Here is a 21835-nt window from a genome sequence, read left to right on the forward strand (position 1 = left end):
TTCCCCCACAATTTTGGGATCATCTCCAAGGGTTCTTCCAAAATAAATACTAAATCAACAGCAAATGCTTGTAGTTTATATGTTTCACCCTTTATCCCCAACCCTCTAATTTCTGTATCTTGTCTTATATTTCGATTTAAAATTGCCAAAGTGAAAATGAATAACAGAGGGGATAGAGGTCATCCTTGCCTTGTGCCTTTCCTTATTTCAAAGCTCTCAGTGCAATTCCATTCACAATCACTTTGGCTGTTTGTTTATTATACGTTGTTTTTACCATATTTATAAAATTCTGTCCAAAGTCCATTATTTGTAATTGATGAATCATAAATTGCCATGCAAGATTATCAAATGCCTTTTGAGCATCTAAAAATATTAATGCCATTTGTTTCCCTGGATGTAGCTCATAGTATTCCAATATATCTATTATCACTCTTAAGTTATTTTTAATGTGTCTCTTTGGTAAAAAGCCATTTTGATCTGGGTGTATAAATTCAACCAAGTATTTTTTTCAATCTCTCCGCCATGATTGAAGTAAAAATTTTATAATATATTTCCAAAAAAAGATATAGAAGAATCAGGAAAGCATGCCCAGTTTTCTTAATAGTCTCAGGTCTCCTTCCCCCAAGCAGAAACCAGTTATGTACAAATGCAGATGTAAATCCAGGAAGGTTGCAGGCCCCCAGCTGGGAGATTAAGAAGACAAAAGACACCTAAAATCTGCATACCTCACCCAAATTGGAGTCCAGCCCCAGAGAAGCAGGACATGACCTTTGGACATAATAGGATGACCCCATCACCATCAGAATACCAGAAAGGCCCACTCAGACTCAGGTCAAAAGTTCATGACACAGGAAATAGCCTCAAACAGGTACAGGAAGCAATTCCAAACAAAAGGATCCAGAGGGTATAAAAATCTACTCCCTACATGTGGTCAGCCCTTTTTTTCTGCCAGACATCTTCCTGTCTGGTTCTCCTCTCCAATAAACTACAACCTTCTTCCCAAAGCAGTTGCCAGGTTTATTCCCAGCTTGGGTGAATCACGATGAAGACCTTTCTTCCAACAATATGAAGCCCCCCAATTTTTCTCTTCACTCAGTGCACCCCAGACAAGCCAAAAAGTTGGATACATATGATGTAAAGAATATGAATTTTGTCTGCAAAAGTAAAAAAAAAGCAACAGATATTTGCACTCTACCAGCATAAACAACCCATCAGGCACTTTAGCAAACCCAAATGAAGTTAGCAATATTGATTTTAAAGTTACTGAAATTACATCAAAAATCAGGTGTCTCATAATACTTTTTCAAAGAAAGAAATTATATTAAAAGGCATAGGTTTTTGTGAGCACTACCATTCTCCTTCTGATATTAGCTACCATTGGCTAAAGCAACTCATTATACAAAAGAACTGCGCCAAGGCTACAGTTATTCTCAATATCACAGGGGTTGCCACAAAGAAGAGGGAGTCAAACTATTCTCAAAGCACCTGAAGGCAGGATAAGAAACAATGGATGGAAACTAATCAAAGAGAGAAGCAACCTAGAACTAAGGAGTAATTTCGTGACAGTTAGAACAATTAATCGGTGGAACAACCCGTCTCCAGAAGTTGTAAATGCTCCAACAGTGAGTTTTTAAGAAGAGAATGGGTAACTATTTGTCTGATAGGGTTTCTTGCCTGAGCAGGGGGTTGGACTAGAAGACCTCCAAGGCCCCTTCCAACTATTTTTATATTATTATTATTATTATTATTATTATTATTATTATTATTATTATTATTATTATTATTATATAAAACTTTTATTCACAAAACATGAAACTCAGTCAACTGAACACTCAAATTGACTAGCACTAATGTTTGACACGGGTTGCTGCCAGCATCCTAGGTATCAACCAGGTATCTCCTTAAAATGTAAGATGTTCTGAGTAGCAGTTTCTTGTAGCTTTGCTGGAGTTATTGCAGGAAGCTGCAATTTCTTGATGTATTTTGCAAAGTTTTTGGACATAGTTCCCAGTGCCCCGATGACAAAGGGTATCACTGTTACATGTTTCATCCATAATCGCACAGTTTCAACGGCCAGGTAGCGGTATTTCATAATTTTTTTCAGTTCTTTTTCTTTGACTCTGGCATCTCCTGGTACAGCGATATCAATCAACTGTACGCTTCGGTTCTCTATGACTGCAATATCTGGCGTGTTTTGTTCCAAATGGCTATCTGTCTGTATTCGGAAGTCCCACAAGATCTTCACCCTCTCATTCTCGAATTATTATTATTATTGTTGTTGCTGTTGTATTATTATTCTAGAGAGCAAGAACAGTATCATGTTTATTCCTTTTTAAACGGGCAAGCAACCACTTGGTTGCCAAGGATCACATATAATACTTTTTGAGAAAGTAAGTCCACTAAATGTATATATATTCACTGATCACTGTATGTATCATATACAGGTAGTCCTTGATTTACAACAGTTCATTTAGTGACTGTTCAAAGTTACAACAGTGAAAAAAGTGACTTATGACCATTTTTCACATTATGACCTTTTCAGCATCTCTATGATCATGTAATCAAAATTCAGATGCTTGGCAACTAACTCATGACTGTTGTTGTGTCCCAAGGTCATGTGATCACCTTTTGCAACCTTTTGATAAGCAAAATCAATTGGAAAGCCAGATTCACTTAATAGCTGGGCTGCTAACATCAACTGCAATGATTCACTTACCAACTGTGACAAGAAAGGTCATAAAAGGCGGCAAAACTCACTTAACCAATGGCTCACTTAACAACAGAAGTTTTGGGCTCAATTGTGGTCATAAGTTAAGGACTATCTGAATATGGCTGGGACTGGCAAAGACACTAGTGATGAGAAATGGAGGAGGAACAAGATAAACCTATTACGACACAAGACCCCAAACTTATATATGTGTATATCAAGTTGCATGTATAGTACTTTGCAACTACCTTCCCAAAAGAAATGATCTCCAAAGCAATTGATAGATCACCAGGTTACAACATCCCTGTCCCTAAGCATAATTTTCAAGAACAACCTCCCATGCCTGAAATGTTTTTGATCAGGGTCTGCTATCTGCTCTAACATATGCCAATGAAACATGGACACTACCACACAACTGATACAAAAGCTATGAGTGGTGCAAAGAGCCACGGAAAGATATGTGCTCAGCATTAGAAGACAAGATACAAAGACCTGCACATAGATTAGAACAGAAGTCCCCAACCTTTTGGGCCCCAGGGACCAGTTCCGTGGTGAGGTTTTTCCGTGGACTGGAGAGTGCGTGGGTTTGTGTGGTGCCTTCATCCCACGGATGGGGCTTTGCTTGTTTGAGCTGGCCTGCTACTGGTCTACGGACCGGGGATTGGGGACCCCTGGATTAGAGAACGAAAGTATACGATATCATCAAGAGATGCAATAGCGGCGAACATCTGTAGCTCGGGTGTAGGATGAGGGCGAAGGTTCTTTCTCCGAGCTTGTGGGTCGGTTTCTGAACGTTTCATTACCAGGCTAAAAACTCTGCGGAAGATGCTACCTAGCCTGGTAATGAAACATTGAGAAACCAACTCACAAGCTGGGAGAACAAACCTTCATCCTCATAATCAAAAGAGTAAAAGAAGGGAAACAGGCTGGTCACACAGCAAGAAGAACTGATGGCAGGCGGACCAAGGCAGTAATAGAATGGATTCCACTTGATAAAAAGAGTCCATGAAAGGGACCCTAAAACAAGATGAAACACCCGACATCAGCAAGTATTGTGGGCCCAGTTGGCAAAAGGAAATCCAGGACCGTATTGGTTGGAAACATGCGGAAGAGGCCTTCACCCTGCAGTGGACAGACCATGGCTAAAATGAAGATGAATAGCCCTGTCACGTAGCTCGGCAGCCTTATCTCCACCTGACAGATAGAAGCGCTCCCTAATCTAACAGAGACAAATCCCGGCAGAAAGAGGCTGCTCGTTTTTTTTCAGGGGGCTGCCCTAAAGTCCTCCCCTGGGCAGCCTTCCCCAACCTGGTGTCCTGCAGACTTGTGGAGGCTTCCGCTCCTACCTTAACCAGCCCCAAACATAGGAAATCAAAAATAGGTGGAAATCACATTTTTAAAAAGAACCCACCGGAGGATTTTCCCGCCAACACCCGGAGAGATTTAGTAGCGTTCTCATCCGGAGCTCGGTGGCACAAAAAAAAAAGGCTTTCGTCGGTGTGCAAGCGGGCCCCGCAGCAAAATCGTTTCCCACTCATAAAGCTCCCTCACTGAGTAGCCATTTCTGCCCCTACCTTCCTTCCTTCCTTCCCTCCCTCCGTCCGTCCGTCCGCTCGCTCGGCCGTCCGTTCGCAGCGCGGCCGTCAACCGCGACACGGTTCGAATTTCTCGCGCACCGCCCCTCTCTGCCGCTGATTGGTCGACGAGCGCTAAAGGCTTGCTAACGTCATCCGAGTCGCCGCCGCCGACCGTGGCTCGGTGGGACATTTTGGAGGCTGGCAAAGACTGCCCGGCGAAGGGAAGGCCGCTCGCTGATTAGGGCGGTTCCTTTCGGATGACGTCAGGGGGGCGAACCTTTAAAAACAAAAAAAAAGACAACGCCTCGTCGCAATAGCCAAATGAAGAAGCAGTAGGAATGGCAGCCAGCTGTTACCCTCACCACTCTTATATTTTTCTGCATCCAGTTGAACCCTATCCATAGCTTGTTAGTTTTCCGTTAGTTCACTAGTGCTTTCAGTTAAGCCGTGCAATTAATCTTTGGTGAAAAGATCTTGTCAATGTTGGACGAAATAATTGTATCTGTGAAGGATCCTTGGCAGCTCGGAGCTTGGTTGTTTTCTTGCAGTCGTTTCATTACTCAAACTAGGTAATATTTGAGTGATGAAACGTCTACAGGAAAACAACCAAGCTCAGAGAGTACCAAGGACCGCTCGTTGAAACCTGAGCTACAAATATTCTCCCCTATCGGTAATTGTATCCGTGTATAATCAATCATTCTTATAACATTTCAGTACTACACATAGATAATATATTCTTCTCAGGGTTCCTAGGGCTGCTATGTCCAATGTGAGGCTGTCCCTATTTCCTGGACTTCAGTTTCTAACATTTTAGCTTTAGGAAGTGTGTCCTAGGAAACTTTTATCCACTTTCTACCTGGGGTCTTTGTTACTTCTTCAATCTGTGCTTGGCTCTTCCATCTTATTAAGCATAGACATGGTCATCCACTTACAACAATTCACTTAGTTACAAAGGCAATGGAAAAAGTGACTTATGACTATTTTTCACACTTACAATCCTTGCAGCATCCCCATAGTCATGTGTTCAAAATGCAGATACTTGGCAACTGGTTCATAATTATGATTGCAGTGTCTTGCAATCTTTTGTGACCTTCTGACTAGCAAAGTCAGTGGGGAAGCCAGATTCACTTAACAACTGTGTCACTAAATAACTGCAGTGATTAACAACTTAACAACTGAGGCAAGGAAAGTTGTAAAATGGGGTAAAATTCACTTAACAAATGTTTCACTTAGCAACAGAAATTTTGGGCTCAGTTGTGGTTGTAGGTTGAGGATTACCTGTAGTTTGTTTTAAAGTTGACTTTACCCATTGTGTTAAACCACAAACAATACTTTATCAACTAACTACTGTGGCTGTTACTAGGAGTCAAAAATAACTTGATGGCACATAACAGATTGATCATATATACAAATGGCTTTTTATCATATGAAAAAGAGTATAAATCAGACATGTCAAACTGCCGACGTCACATGATGTCATGTAACATATCGGGATGGTTTTGCCATTGCAGGTAATGGGGTGGGCGGGGCTTCCACGTGACGCATCCAGCCTGCAGTTTTTGACACCCTGGTATAAATCTTTGAGCTTAATGCCAAAATCTTAACTCTTGTTATTTGTAAATGATAAAAAGCTTCATTCTCCTGAAATCTTATAAGACATTCAAATACTGCTGAGTGAAGAGATACCACAAGGTGTTTCTCAGGACGCTTGTTGTTCTTTGAATGAAAACTGAATTTCACATAGTTTAAAAAAATCAGAAACAAACCTATGCAATCTGTTTAATTATTGTTCTTTGGACACATTATGTGAAGAGCTAGTTCTCTGGAAAAGGCTGTTGTCATGTTCTGACAAATGCACTACTTCAAAGAACTTCAAGGCATTGTTTACCTTAAAGAATATTTTATTATACTCGCATAGCTTTGGCACTTACATATTAGAAGCCAAGATCTGAATTCTCCTCCCCTGAACACATCTTATCAAACACAATTCCCTCCCTTAATTTAACGTCATTAATCACATTCTCCAATTAGTTTAAAATGCAAACTTTCCCTTCTGTTTAACAACCCACCAAATTCTTATCTTCTCTTATTACTAACAGTCTTGAGATGCATTCTCCCTACTCCCCCCCCAGCATCCATAATTCTAGCTCTAAAAATAATATATGAGTTAAGGAAGGCTACATCTCCCTATGTTGTCAAGCAACAACATCTGATGTTAGCAGCACTGACATCTGTAATGCTGGGAAAAATGAAAGAAAAGGAAATAAGAGGATGACAAGCCATAAGGTGGATTAACCCAGTTACAGAGGCAATGAGTCCACTGTTGGAAAGACCTGAAAGCCCAGATTAGGGACAAATGTCATGGAGAAAAACTCTGTGTTTGCTAAGAATAAAAAAATGACTTGACACACAATCAGTCAGTGTAATCTGTTTGCACACACAGGAATTCAGAATTAATGGTAAGGTGACCAATCGTCCTCCTTTAGGGGAGGACAGTCCTTCTTCTGTAAGTTGTGTCCTCTCTCAAAAAGTGTCCTCCTACATGTGCTCCTTTTTGATATTTTAAGACTAATTTGTAAATCTTCATATTCGATCGATGCAGATCCGATTCGTTGTGTGTGATGTGACGTATTTGTATTTGACATGACGATTCATCAAGGCTCGGTACAGTGTGGTGAGACACGATTATGAGATGCATGCATTCTGCACAGGAGAATTGTTTTGAGAGAGTACGCCACGCACAAGAGTGCGCCGCGCACAAGTGGCTTTGTTTACTTCTTACCGAAACACGACACAGCACACAGGGTCGCATTAGACTCACTTCTTTCTCAGTGAATATTCAATCATACACAGGTGAGCACAATAATTCACGTTTTAATTCATTCTATTTAATAAATTCCAAATATGTATAATTTTATTTACAAGCTTATTTGCTTATGTTATTGTTTCAGTTTTAATAATTACTTTTATTTATTCATAATGAATGTGCTTGCATCGTTCGTGTAGCTCTATATTTTATTTTTAATTTTAAATTGCATTTAGGGATTGCAATCGATTGCTAATGTTTTTTGGAAAAATGAGAAATCGAGATTGAATGTTGATACTCTAGCTGCAGCACTTGCCATAAAATTAAATATGAAGGATATTTCTTGTTCAGATATTTCCAATATATTGTTAGAAGATGATACATTGACAAAAAATATTCATTCTATGGAAAAGTACTCATTTAAATAATAATTAATAGGCATGTAAGCATAATTACAATATAAAATGTTATTGTTACAAATGTTTTTATTATGCATTTATCATATTATAGTGTATTCTGTATTATTGTTGCAATGAATAAAATGTTTTTTTTTTATTTACGATATTTTTTTCTTCAATTTATTTGTGTTCTCATTGTAAAAAAGTTGGTCACCTTATTAATGGATACTATGTCATCTAAAAGACTTCTACAAATATGACTTTTAAGTTTGTCAGAAATTACTATGTATTCAAACTCATGGAGTTTCAGTTCTGTTTGCTGCCATTGTGTGCAACTATTACTGGTTTATTTATTCACATATATTTGTGATAATCAAAAAAAAGGGAGAAAGAGAAGCCAATTTATCCAATTGAAAAAGTGTTCCTGTTTAATTGCTGGTACCCATGAAAGCTGTCCATGTAAATAAGAGCTTGGGAAAAAACAAAATTCTCAATCAATGAAGACTTTAAATGGAGAAAAACAATTTCCCCAGTATCAAGGGAGAGGAAACATAGGAGAATGCAGGTAGTACACACACAGATCGGGACTAAAATGTGCTGATTGAGGAGTAAGAGTTAGTGAAGTTAATGAGACATTTTTCAGCAGTCACAAAACATACCGAACTGCATAGTGAGGCCTCCAGGATCTCCATAGATTGTCTTCGGGCTGGGGAGGAGATGACGTAAGCGAAAGAGAAAGGAGCGAAAGCAAAAACGTGGCTGCAGGGCTGGTATTCTGACTCGACTTCGAAGGCAGCCTTTTAGACCAACATTGCCGAGCCTTTTTCTGAGCAATGCCAGATCCCTCGTCCATAAAATTGACGAATTACAGCTGCAGTTAGCAGAAAGCAGGCCTCTCCAGGAATGCTGTGTGATCGTTGTCACGGAGACCTGGCTACATTCAGAGATACCGAATGAAGCTGTGGAGTTGATAGGCCGAGTTTTTCACCGCTCTGACAGAGATAAACACTCCGGGAAGGGTAAAGGAGGAGGACTGTGTGTATATATACACTGTGAATGGTGTGTTAACAGCAGATTGGTATATACGTATTGCTCCCCAGATGTGGAACTGATGACTGTTATATGTAGGCCTTTCTATCTGCCTAGAGAAATTACTGTGGTAATTATTATAGCCGTTTATGTTCCACCTGATGCCAATGTCAACATGGCACTTTCTAAGCTGTATGACGTCATCACCAGGCAGCAACAAACTCACCCAGAGGGCGCTCTTGTCGTGTCTGGGGACTTCAATCAAGCTTGTCTGAAGACAGTTCTCCCTAAGTTTGTACAGTATGTGCAAGTTTCCACCAGAGGGAAGAACACTTTGGACCATGTGTATTCCAATCTGAAACAGGCATACAGAGCTTTCCCTCTTCCCCACCTGGGTACATCTGACCATCTTTCACTCCTGTTGTGCCCAAAGTATGTTCCTCTCAGGAAAAGGACTCAGGCAGTCACAAAAAGGGTCAGAACCTGGCCAGTGGGTGCTCTCAGTCAGTTGCAGGACTGCTTTGAAACCACTGACTGGAGTATATTTGAAGAACAAGATCTAAATTCATATACAGATGCCGTACTCTCTTATATTAGAACATGCACTGATAGTGTAACAACGGATAAGTGCATTAGAGTTTACAGGAACTGTAAACCCTGGATGACTGCAGAGATACGAACACTCCTGAGAGCCCAGGATTCTGCCTTTAAGGTGGGGGACAGGGACAGATACAGAGAGGCCAGGGCAAATCTCAGAAGAGGCATTAGGATGGCAAAACAACAATACAAACAAAAGGTGGAGAACCATTTAGCGAACAACGATCCGAGGCAAGTATGGCAGGGACTGCAGCACTTAACCAACTATAAGGGCAGCACGAGGAGCATGGCAAACACCGATGCCTCGTTGGCTGAGGAGCTGAATATCTTCTTCGCCCACTACGAGGTTAAAAGACCAGACCCCGTAGCCTTTGCTGGCCGGCATTCTGACTCTCAGCCACTCACCCTGTGTGAACACCAAGTGAGAGCTGTATTGAAGGCTGTGAATCCCAGCAAAGCCGCAGGCCCAGATGGGGTGCTGGGGATAGTGGTCAGAAATTGTGCCGATCAATTAGCAGGGGTCCTGACAAGGATTTTTAACATCTCCTTGCAAACGGCATGTGTACCATCGTGCTTGAAAGCAGCTACCATTGTCCCAGTCCCCAAGAAAACTTCAGTTGAGTGCCTGAATGACTACAGACCTATTGCATTAACGTCTGTAGTCATGAAATGCTTCGAAAGATTGGTTCTCCAACATCTTAGGACATGCCTCCCACTGGACTTTGATAAACATCAATTTGCCTACAGGGGAAATAGGTCGACAGACAATGCCATAGCTACTGCTTTACACTCTGTAGCAAGTCATCTCGAGAAGCCTGGAAGTTACATCAGGATGCTTTTTGTTGACTACAGCTCGGCTTTCAGCACCATTTTGCCGAGCATTCTCATCGAGAAGCTGACTGACTTGAAATTCTCCCCCGCCATCTGCAATTGGATTCAAGACTTTCTTAGGGATCGGTTACAAACAGTGAGGGTTGGCTCTGCTTTGTCCACCCCCCTGAAGCTTTGCACCGGCACGCCACAGGGCTGTGTGCTTAGCCCCTACCTGTACTCTTTATACACTTATGATTGTGTATCATCTGACCCATCCACTGCGATAATCAAGTTCGCAGATGATACAACTGTGGTGGGTCTTATTACAGGTGGGGATGAGACAATATATAGGGCGGAGGTACAAAAACTATCCATATGGTGTAGTAACAACAACTTGCACCTAAACATCAGCAAGATGAAAGAGATGGTGTTAGACTTCCGGAGAAAAAAGGAGGAACCTGCCCCACTTCACATCGGAGAGAACTGTGTAGAGAGAGTTTCCTCCTTTAAATTTCTGGGAGTCTACCTCTATGAAGATCTGACCTGGAAAGTTAACACAACTTAGGTGGCTAGAAAGGCCCAACAGAGGCTTCACTTTCTTAGGGTCTTGCGGAAGAACAGGGTAGAACAACAGCTAATGACCCTCTTTTACCGGTCTACTATAGAGAGCGTCCTCTCGTATGGTATTGTGGTTTGGTATGCTGGTCTGACAGCCGCGGATAGGAAAGTATTACAGAGGGTAGTGAGCACAGCACAAGACATTGTGGGCTGTTCCCTGACACCACTGGATGACATCGCCAGGGCTCGTTGCCTTGGAAGAGTGAGGAAGATTCTCAGGGATGACTCACACCCTGGACGGTATCTCTTTACTCTCCTACCATCCGGTAGGAGATATAGGAATATAGCCAGCCGTACCAACAGGCTGAAAAATAGCTTTTATCCATGGGCTGTTAGGCTTTTAAATGGGACATAATCTTATGCAGAATTGACTTGGGAGGCCGGTGTGTGGTGTAGTTGGTTCACATAGTGTGGTGGGATGGAGGGTTTGTTGTCACTGTGTGTTGGGGGGAGAGAGCACGGGGGGAGGCTCAGCTAATCTCAATGTACACATGTTGTACTTTGACAATAAAGGTTTATTATTATTATTATTATTAATAATAATATATTATTATTATATTATTCTTGCCCTGTACACCGCCCTGAGTCCTTCGGGAGAAGGGCGGTATAGAAATATTAATAAATTAAATTAAATTAAATTATTACAGATTGAATATATACTGTTTAGGCTTGCTGAATGAGCCGCCCATAATCTTTCCCTCTTTTGTGTTTGCATGATAGTGTGTGATTTCATACAATCATAGGGCTTGAAGAGACAGCAGGAGTCTTATACCATCCCAGTCCTATTTGTGTACGGGCAATCATTTATTTATTTACAGATAGTCCTTGCTTACCTACTGCCTTGATTAGCAACTATTCAAAATTACAACAGGTGAAAAAAGGAACACATCTGTGACCAATTCTTGTATTTTCAGCTCTTGCAGTATTCCATAGATGTAATTACCATTCATGGGCTTCTCAACTGATCCGCATTTATGACTATGGCAGCTTTCTGCACTCCTGGGATCACCATTTGTGAACTTCACAACCAGCAAGCAAAATTAATGGAGAACACAGAAGTCAAGTCACAAATCATGATCATGTGATGTCTCAATGACTGCAGTCATTTGCTTAATGACAGAAGCAGAAATAACAAGTTCAGCTCAATCACGTGATTTTTCACTTAGCTACTGCAGCTCTTAGTAACAGTGTTACTGTCCTAATTGTGGTTGATAAGCAAGGATTCTATATTTTGTCCTGCCTATTTTTTTTAAATTGTGGTCTCTGGCCTTTGTATATATAAACACCCATCTATGAACAAACATGTATAAAGCAGTTATTTGTCCACATTTATTAGGATGTAAAATCTCCAGGAAAATATGGCATATCAGATATAGTAAAAAAATAAACAGGGTTTCGCCTCCTGTCTTACAGATGGTATCCACCCAAAAACAGTTTATCAGGCAGAGTTAATGGAAGATATGTTTGTTCATATAATTAGCTGCCGAGAACAAGATTAAATTATACTGCAGGGAATGCCAGCCATGCCTCTAGCTCTTATGACAGACTAATGACAGTCTGCTCATTTGAATTCACTTTAGTAGATTATTCAAACATGTTGGCCAAACTTATTTGCTCCATTTGAAGCCCTTTTCTATTGGAGTAAAACATCTAAGTAGTAAAGCTCAAATCACAGTGCTGGGCAAAGCCTTTTAGATTCAGAAATGGCATAGACTATTCTTAACTTGTTGCTTTTAGATATTTATAGTCTAAAGCACCATATTGGGAAAGTTGGAGTACAAAATAAGACCTTTTTTCAAATTTTCAACCCTAAGAAATCTTATTTTATATCTGTCTTTGTCAGCTAATTATTGATTGATTGTGTGCAATAAAAATGGCATTGATTATTACCAGAGTGGTCTGTGGAAATTCTTAGTCATCCAGGTTATGGTTGTCCCAAAGGTGTTTTTTCAAAAAGCATCTGGACTTTCTTTGTTTTTGCTTGAAGAGTTTTGCTTCTCATCCAAGAAGCTTCTTCAGAAGTGCTCTGCTGTGGAAATCTTACAGCTGAACTTACAGATTATCCAATCAGATGTTTATGGAGATTCTCAGTCATTTAGGTCATGGTTGTCCCAAAAGTACGTTTTCAAGAGACAGCTGGACTTTGCTTTTGCTTGAAGGTGTTTTATTTCTCATCCAAGAACTGAAGAAGCTTCTTGGATGAGAAGCGATACGTCTTCAAGCAAAAAGAAAGAAAGTCCAGTTGCCATTTGGAAAAAAAAACACCTTTGGGACCGAACAGAGTTGTTTAAAAAATAATCAAGAACACTCAGATTTCATACAGGCCTTTGGAACTGTCCTATTGCTTTGCATTCAGTCTACTTTTGTCTTACGCTGATCAGTTTGCTGGAAAAGAAAGCCACTCTCTAGCAGCCCTCTACCCATTGTCTTGCTGCACTCCTTTAACAACATGCAACCTCTCTGTTTCGCCATGCTTCTTGACCTCTATATAAGTTTATCTAAGTTTCTCATGAGGACAATAAGATGTTCTGGGATTCCTATTTTTCTAAGCACATTCCATAGCTTGGTATGATCAACACAACTGAAAGCCTTTCTATAATTGATTTCTTCTTTTTAGTATTCTTTGGCTTTCTTGGTTATTGAGTGTCCATCAATGATAATGCCTCACATACCTCGGGCTTTTCTAAAGCCAGCTTGAACATCTGGCATCTCTGTTTTCATGTAGGGTTCTAATATGCATTGGATGATCCTGAGCATTATTTAGTCATGTGAAATTAAGGATAGTGTACAAAATACATGCTTCTTGGATATAATTAGGAAAATTTTGGATTGTATGGAAATGGATAAGCTTACATTGAAAATGAAAGGGAAAGAAGGTGCAGAATATTTTCAAACATGGGATTTTTTATAGATGGCTAGAAAAGTGGAATAGAGAGTAAAAATGGAAGTTGTATTACTATCAGTGTTAAATATGTGAACCCAGACAACACATTATTAAGCACTAAAGATATGTGACAATAAAAACTTAATAAAATATCTATTAAAAATACACACTTCTTGTTTACTGACTGCATTCCATTCCAGTAACTTGGATATTCTGCAAGAAAACAACACCTTTATTTCAACCTTGAGCTATAAATATTATCCTTTATTAGAACTCTCCCTTAATTCTTCCTCAGTAGCACATTTGGTGCCATTGTGGAATGTCCCGCCTCCCCAGAATAAAAATATTCTGGAGGATATTAAAAGAGGCAGGATAGAATATTTTCCCTAAAGGAGAAGAGGAGAAAAATCTTAACAAAGGCAGAAAGCAGCCCCAGTCTTCCTGCTATAGGAAAACAGTCTCAAGCAGAAGTTTGAAGATGCTACTCTTTAGGAATGGATATTTTGCATCCATTCAGAAAGCTGGGCCACACTTTTCCTAAACAAAGAAACCCTAAATAAGCAACACAATAGGCAGGGAGCCTAAATCGACAAGATTAGCTCAGACAAACAAAACACCTAGGATTTGCAATTCCCCTCTTGCCTGAAGAGCTAGCCATGACCCCTACATGATCCCTCAGGAATCTGGCAACAGCCATTAAAATATTAAAGGACATATTCTTCCACAGCAACAGCCATCTCAATCACAAAGCCCCAAAGAATGTATAAAAACCCACCTACTCTCAACCCCATTTTGTGAGCCACCCCAGAAACATGCTGCTGTCACTGAAGTTTCTGGCTACCAAATAAACAGAGACCTTCTTTCTTGCAGCCTGCCTCCATTTTATTTCAGTGCCTTTGCCCTGGCTTGGAACTGGACCTGATTTCTCTTTGAACACCATCAAAGCTCAGGGACCCTCAGTTAATAGTGTATAATCGATCATATTTTCTATCAATATATTTTCTTTATAAAAATAGAGGAGTGACTTATCATTACCTTCTTCCACACAATATGAATGCCTTGTCGCTAAGTAATCATCTGCCCCCAACATCTTCCTCTATCACTGCTGTGCTGCCCAATATAGATGACTGCTTGTTTTAGCCCAGTACCTGGAATAGCCTTCATATCTTAGGTGACTCTGCTGTGAATATATATAATCTTGGCATGCACTCCTAACGTTCATCACTCATACTTCTGAGGAATACACTCCCCCCCCACACAGCAGCATTCAGACATTTTAAATCAATCTGTTAATACATTTAAATCTTTTAATAATCAGAACTTTACCAAGTTCTTTGCTTTGATCTTATCTGTGAGACTTCAGGCAAGAGTTCTTATCACCACAATCACAATTTGCATCTGATTGCTTCACATCACAAATAATCCCAATTTACAGAAAAAATCAGAGTACCCTCTCCTTTTCAGCAACAGACATTTTGGAATACATTATAGACATCACTTTGTGCTGCCCTGGAATATTTGTATGGCTATTTCCTTAGAGAAAGTACAGCATTAACTTAAGAAATCTGCTGATGATAGATGTCAGAAAAGTATAAGTTTCATTAAAGTAACATGGATGGTAGCCCTCGGTAAAATTATTCTCTTTCTTCATGAATTTATTTCAACCGCTTTAAAACTTAGCTAAAATGATAAAGAAAAATCCAAAAAATACCTCCTAATGCTAGTGTCAGAGTCCTTACCAGCCCTGGTTCCACAAATGATAAATGATGGTCAACAAGGTAGCTTGCTAGGCAGGAACGTTCTGACCAGTATTTATTGATGGCAAATAACAGCAAATAAAGTTAGCACTGGGAGTGACCTGCTCCCAGCGCCTTATATACAGGCAATCCCCTTAGCTGCACCCCCCATCCAACCAGCCAGCATCTGGCGCCCGTCCCTAAAACCAGCATTGCTGGCCTCTGCCTCCCCCCTCCAGCGTCGTCTCCAGCAGTCCAGCATGCAGCTGGGAGCCTCAGCTGTTCGGTGGTCAGGCGGAGGGGGATTTCCTGGTCATCAGGCAATGACATCAGCAGCTTGCCGTCCAACCGCGAGCTCCCTCGGCTGTCTCCCTTTCCCTTCCCTGATGTGGCAAGCCCATGGGGCTTGACAGCTAGAAGAGAGCCTTTTAAGTACAATGGCTAAGGTTGTTGTTAGTTGCGAAGTCATGTCTGACCCATCGCGACCCCATGGACAACATCCCTTGAGGCCTTCCTGTCCCGTAATGGCTAAGGTAGCAGGCTAGAAACTGGGAGATTGTGAGTCTAGCCCTGCCTTAGTCACAAAGCTAGCTGGATGACCTTGGGCTAGTCAATCTCAGCCCTTGGTAAGAAAACAATGGCAATCCACTTCTGAAATCTTGCCAAGAAAACTGCAGAGACCTGTCCAGACTATCTAGAAGGCAAAGAGCCTTGTTGGCTCTGTGGTTAGAATGCAGTATTGCAGGCTAATTTAGCTCACTACCAGGAGTTCGATCCTGACCATCTCAAGGTTGACTCAGCCTTCCACCCTTCTGAGATTAGTAAAATGAGGACCCTGATTATTGGGGGCAACACGGCGAATCTGTAAACTGCTTAGAGAGGGCTGTAAAGCACTTTGAAGGAATATATAAGGTGCTGTTACTATAAGAGATGTAGTGGCTCAATAGTTAGAATGAAGTATTACAGGCCAGTATCACACAGCCAGGAGTTTGATTCCTTTGATCCCGACTGGCTCAAAGTTGACTCAGCCTTCCACCCTTCTGAGATCAGTAAAATGAAGACCCAGATTGTTGGGGGGCAATATGCTGACTTTGTAAACCACTTAGAGAGGGCTGTAAAGCACTGTGAAGCAGTATATAAGTCTAAGTGTTATTGCTACTGCTAAAAAGGAAGGAAATATTCTAGGGAAGGTTGGCAGTTTGGCGGGTCGAATCCCGAGTGCCCCGTAACAGAGTGAGTGCCTGTTACTCATTCCAGCTTCTGCCAACCTAGCAGTTCGAAAGCACATAAAAATGCAAGTAGAAAAATATGGTGGGAACAGCGTTCCATGCGTCTTTGGTGTCTAGTCATGCTGGCCACATGACCATGGAAGACATCCTCGGACAAGTGCTGGCTCTTCGACTTTGAAACGGAGATGAGCACCGGCCCCTAGAGTCGGAAACGACTAGCACGCATGTGCGGGGGAACCTTTACCTTTACCTTATTCTAGGGAAACCAGAACATCCTGGTCTGCCTATTGGCATGACACCTGTTCCCTACTTTGTTTCTTCACTCCAGCCCTTTTCTTCTCCCAACTGTTAAGTGCTGGTCCTTTCTTACCTCCACACATTTGCCACGTATCTGCTTCAAGAACCCAAAGGAATGGCTGTACAATGAGGAATGATTCCTTATTCCAATCTACGATGTGCATGTTATTTCTGTATAATTGCAAACAAGAAAGAAAGGGGAAAAGGGGTATGGATCTCAAAGGAGTATTAAAGCAAAGAATTGAGTGCATAATATAATGTGCCATAAAAAGAATTTTACTTGCAACAAGCTAATGGGTAGAGTGGAAGGAGGTATTTTGTGTCTCCACCACTAGATGGAGATCTTTTTCTTTCCTAGTTGGATTCCTTTCCTATTCATCTTCAAACTTCCAATTTCACAAAGACACTGTCAGGGATCTACAGCAGCGTTTCCCAACCTTAGGAACTTGAAGATGCGTGGACTTCAACTCCCAGAATTCCCCAGCCAGCTGGCTGGGGAATTCTGGGAGTTGAAGTCCACGCATCTTCAAGTTCCTAAGGTTGGGAAACGCTGATCTACAGTATTATCATAATACGAAAAGGTGGGTTTACACAACAGGTGACACTAGACTAAAAGGGCACTGGGTAAGTGGGTAGTTCAGCATTTTGTGGGAGCCCAGGGTTGTGGTGTAACAGTTCTATGCCCAGTGAACCAACAGATAAAGAGAAATATTTTTATTCAGCAACAATTGGTTGCAAGATCTGTCTCCCAGTATAATCGGACTTTGTATAGTTTATTGCGTTTAGTCTTTTTATCAGAGATGTTTTAAATTGTACTTTTTTCTGAGAGTCTTTTGATTGCTATGTATAGAAATATGTTTCAGAAATTCAAATAAATAAATAAAATAGCACTATTGCGATGGTTATGTTAATTATAAACATGCCTAACACAACATGCCCATTTCTTATTAATGTAATATATGCTGTTGCCTTATATACTTAGCTTTTGCACTTTTTGTACATATAAGGCACTTTGTTCCCCACACAGTCTTACATTGAATGGTCAGGCCTAGGGACCTGTGTTGTTGTGGTGGCTTTCTTGGGTTTTGGTGCGCACTCACTTAGGTATACTGTACATTAAAGAACCTGTGACAGTTTCCCTACCTTAAAACTTCCTAACATGAATACCAATTGCATACTACAGGCAGTCCACAACTTATGACCATACTAGGGTCTAGAATATTCATTGTTAAGCAGTGTGGTCATTAGATGAGGCACCATGTAACTACCCCTGATTTGATCACCTTTTTTGCCATAATCATTAAATGAGTCAGCTACAGTCGTTAAATGAGACATCATGTGACCATGACTTACACCTCCTGTGGACTTCTCCAATTGATTCCTTGTTGGAAAATGCCTGAGAAGGTCACAGATGGCAATCGTGTGACCACAGGATGCTGCAACTGTTGCAAATACACGATGGCTGCCAAGCACTTAAATTAAGATCACATGACAGCAGGGATGCTACAACAGGTATAAGTGCAAGGACCAGTCATAAATCACAGTTGTAATTCATCTTTTTAGTGCTTTTTAGACATACTTTATTATGTGGCAATAACATTTGTGCATTGTCAACCATATGTAGAATTTAGCATGTTGTGTGAACAAAATGCTTAGCACTTAATGCTTAACACAGCTCCTTCATTTGATTTCTACTGGAAATCAAATCTTATTGCTAACTGAACATATTACTTTTGGGGGAGTACAAATATTACCAGTGAAGAAGCCAAACTAAATTAAGGTTGTCTTTCTGACATCCTTACAATCTTTATTAAAAGACTGCTTGCATTTTCAGATGCTCAAAAAAAAAAGATGTGAGAAGTTTAAATAACGAACAAAAAACAGTTTAAAGAATATATATTTATGGTATGACATGGTGGACACCAGGATATGTGCAAGGAGAGAAAGGTAAGGTACTATTTAGTGAATGATACCAGTATAATTTACATTTAATTCTATTACCTTTCTCTTTCCCCATGCCTTTAATTCCTTTTGTTTTCTTTTTTTTATGAATAAAGGCAAATATACATGTCCCAGGATAATGTTGCATGAATTGCTCCTGTGACTATACAGGACAGATGGGGTGGAAGCTAACCACTGGAATGGAAGAACACAAGCAAGCGGTCAGACAAGGAGACCCAAACTCATTGGTAGCCTTACATTGCAATGAACAAGGACACACATTCGCAGCAACTAAATCATTGGTCATGCAGGTATAAAGATAGCCAGTGAAATAATAATAATAATAATAATAATAATAATAATAATAATAATAATAATAATAATAATGATGATGATGATGATGATGATGATGATGATGATGATGATGATATTGGAAGGGACCTTGGAGGTCATCTAGTCCAACCTCCTGGTCAGACAGGAAACCCTATACCATTTCAGACAAATGGCTGTCCAGTCTCTTCTTAAAAACTTCCAGTGTTGGAGCATTCACAACTTCTGGAGGCAGGCTGTTCCAGTGATTAATTGTTCTAAATGTCAGGAAATTTCTCCTTAGTTCTGGGTTGCTTCTCTCTTTGCTTATTTTCCATCCATTGCTTCTTGTCCTGCCTTCAGGTGCTTTGGAGAATAGCTTGACTCCCTTTTCTTGGTGGCAGCCCCTGAGATATTGGAACACTACTATCATGTCACCCCTCGTCCATCTTTTCATTAAACTAGACATACCCAATTCCAGCAACTGTTCTTTATATGTTTTAGCCTCCAGTCCCCTAATCATCTTTGTTGCTCTTCTCTGTAGTCTTTCTAGACTCTCAACATCTTTTTTACATCGTGGTGACCAAAACCGGATGCAGTATTCCAAGTGTGACCTTACTGAGGCATTGTAAAGTGATGTTAATACTTCACGTGATCTTGATTCTATCCCTCTGATAATGCAGCCTAGCAGTGTGTTGGCTTTTTTGGCAGCTGAAACACACTGCCGGCTCATATTTAAGTGATCGTCTGCTAGGACTCCGAGATCCCTCTCACAGTTACTACTATTGAGCAAGGTACTACCTATACTATACATGTGCATTTGGTTTTTCTTGCCTAAATGTAGAACCTTACTTTTTTCACCAATGAATTTCATTTTGTTAGATAGCACCCAATGTTCAAGTTTGTCAAGATCCTTCTGTATCTTAAGCCTGTCTTCTGGAGAGTTGGCTATTCCTGCCAGCTTGGTGTTGTCTGCAAATTTAATGAATTCCCCATCTATCCCTTCATCGAAATCATTGAGGAAAATGTTGAAAAGTACTGGGTCCAGAACAAAGCCATGGGGCACACCACTACACACTTCCCTCCATGTAGATGCAATTCCGTTGAGGACCATGGGCCCCTTATCACTCAACAGGAGTGCTTATTTACCATCAGAGTATCAGGTACTTAGGATCTGAGGGCTTGGCAGCACAAAGAAAGAACAGGGAATTACAAGCCACCAACACACCAATCAACCAAAAGGAAGGCACCACATCAATATGACTCACAGAATAGCCAAAACATATTCCAGTAGAGAGAAGTTCCCAAAAGATGGGCTTCAGCATGAATCCCAAAGCTCAGAAGAGTAAACCCCTGGTCCTGGTGACCAACCCAGATTTGATCTTGCACTATTTTTTTCTCATTTTTTTTTACCCTGGAAGAAGATAGCATAATGGAAAGTACAAGATAAGACACAAACCAAAGTAGGACTCATGTGCACGGAAATATACCATTTTAATATTTCATACAGGACAGTTTGTACAACTAAAAATAACTTGAGGATTCTTCCATGTCCATCATCACTTTTAGATGTTTCACATTTTGACACACACCCCCCCCCAAAAGAAGGAAGGTCCGCTCAGCTAGTCACTTCTCTTCCCTCACTTTGAAAAGCCAATATCAAAATATCCCATATGAATATTATTTACATTGTTTGGGAAGATCGTTATTCTGTCATTTTTATCTGCTCTTGCTATTGTGGAATTTTATATTAGCTGTTTTTTATTGCAAGCTGCCCAGTTTGTTGAGTTGGACAGCTCCATAAATTTGATGAAATAAATAAAGAACTGTTTTAATCATGGCAATATATAAGTAATGGAGTATGGTTTCTTATCAACAAAGCAACCCTAAGGATCTGAACAAAATGACAAGCTCATTCAAACATAGCATTTGCTTGGTTTTGATGGCAAATGAACTCATCTGCACATTTTCACATTTAAAAAAAAACATTCTGTGAATTAAAGGGAAATTTTAAATAATCCTAGAAGGGCGCAAAAACTGCTGTTAATTAGCAGTCTTTTAACAATGGTAACTGAAGATGGAATTAACCCAAAATCTGCTCCAACAAAAAAAGATAATCCTTTTTAAAGCAGCAGAACTGTTTTATAATAGATAGGAGACAGACCTTCATTTCTGGATTTTTATCTAATTAAAAGCAAGCTTTCCTTGATTGTCCAAATCTAATTTAAAGGATATCATAAAAGGTAAAGGTTCCCCCGCACATGCGTGCTAGTCGTTTCCGACTCTAGGGGCTGGTGCTCATCTCCGTTTCAAAGCCGAAGAGCCAGCGCTTGTCCAAGGACATCTCCGTGGTCATGTGGCCAGCATGACTAGACACCAAAGGTGCACGGAACACTGTTACCTTCCCACCGTAGTGGTCCCTATTTTTCTATTTGCATTTTAAAGTGATTTATATAGTGTAATACTTCTCACTTTCTCTTATTTTCTTTTACAACTTTTACAGTTGAATTTCCCTCTCTCTTTAATAAAAAAGTTTTTGTTTCAGTAGAACAGCTGCAGTAAGTTTTTCCTTCTCTGTGTGGTCACTATCTGAGAGTCTTCTGTCTGCCATTATCTCATATCAATAAGCAGTCAAGTATTTTGGACGACCTGATGATCTGATATTAGAAAATTGAAAGAGGCCTTCCTTTCCCTAATTCTGTTGTGCTACAGATTCTCTAGGATTTCCTGGGCTAAGCCAAATATCAATGGCTTTGAAGAAGTAAAAAGTAAGGTAAAGGAGTCCCTGCAGATTTTACTCTGCTAGGTTTTGCCGACTACCATGTTTTCCCCAAAATAATACCCAGTCTTATATATTTTTTGTCTCCAAAAGTGGCAGTAGGTCTTATTTTGGG

General features: G+C 40.4%; 1 protein-coding gene and 1 long non-coding RNA gene across 2 annotated transcripts in view; both read right to left on the bottom strand.

The window, feature by feature from the left end:
• Positions 1–4343, bottom strand: part of MIS18BP1 (MIS18 binding protein 1) — a 36949-nt gene extending 32606 nt beyond the window's left edge. Inside the window, exon 1 of the mRNA XM_083349625.1 lies at positions 4282–4343. The gene's annotated coding sequence lies outside the window, so the exon portion shown is untranslated. The remainder of the gene's footprint in view (positions 1–4281) is intronic.
• Positions 1–21835, bottom strand: part of LOC310631912 — a 247754-nt gene that overhangs the window by 38955 nt on the left and 186964 nt on the right. The gene's annotated exons all lie outside the window — the stretch shown is intronic.

The sequence above is a fragment of the Vipera ursinii genome (assembly GCF_947247035.1).
Source record: "Vipera ursinii genome assembly, chromosome: 1".
Lineage (NCBI taxonomy): Eukaryota > Metazoa > Chordata > Lepidosauria > Squamata > Viperidae > Vipera > Vipera ursinii.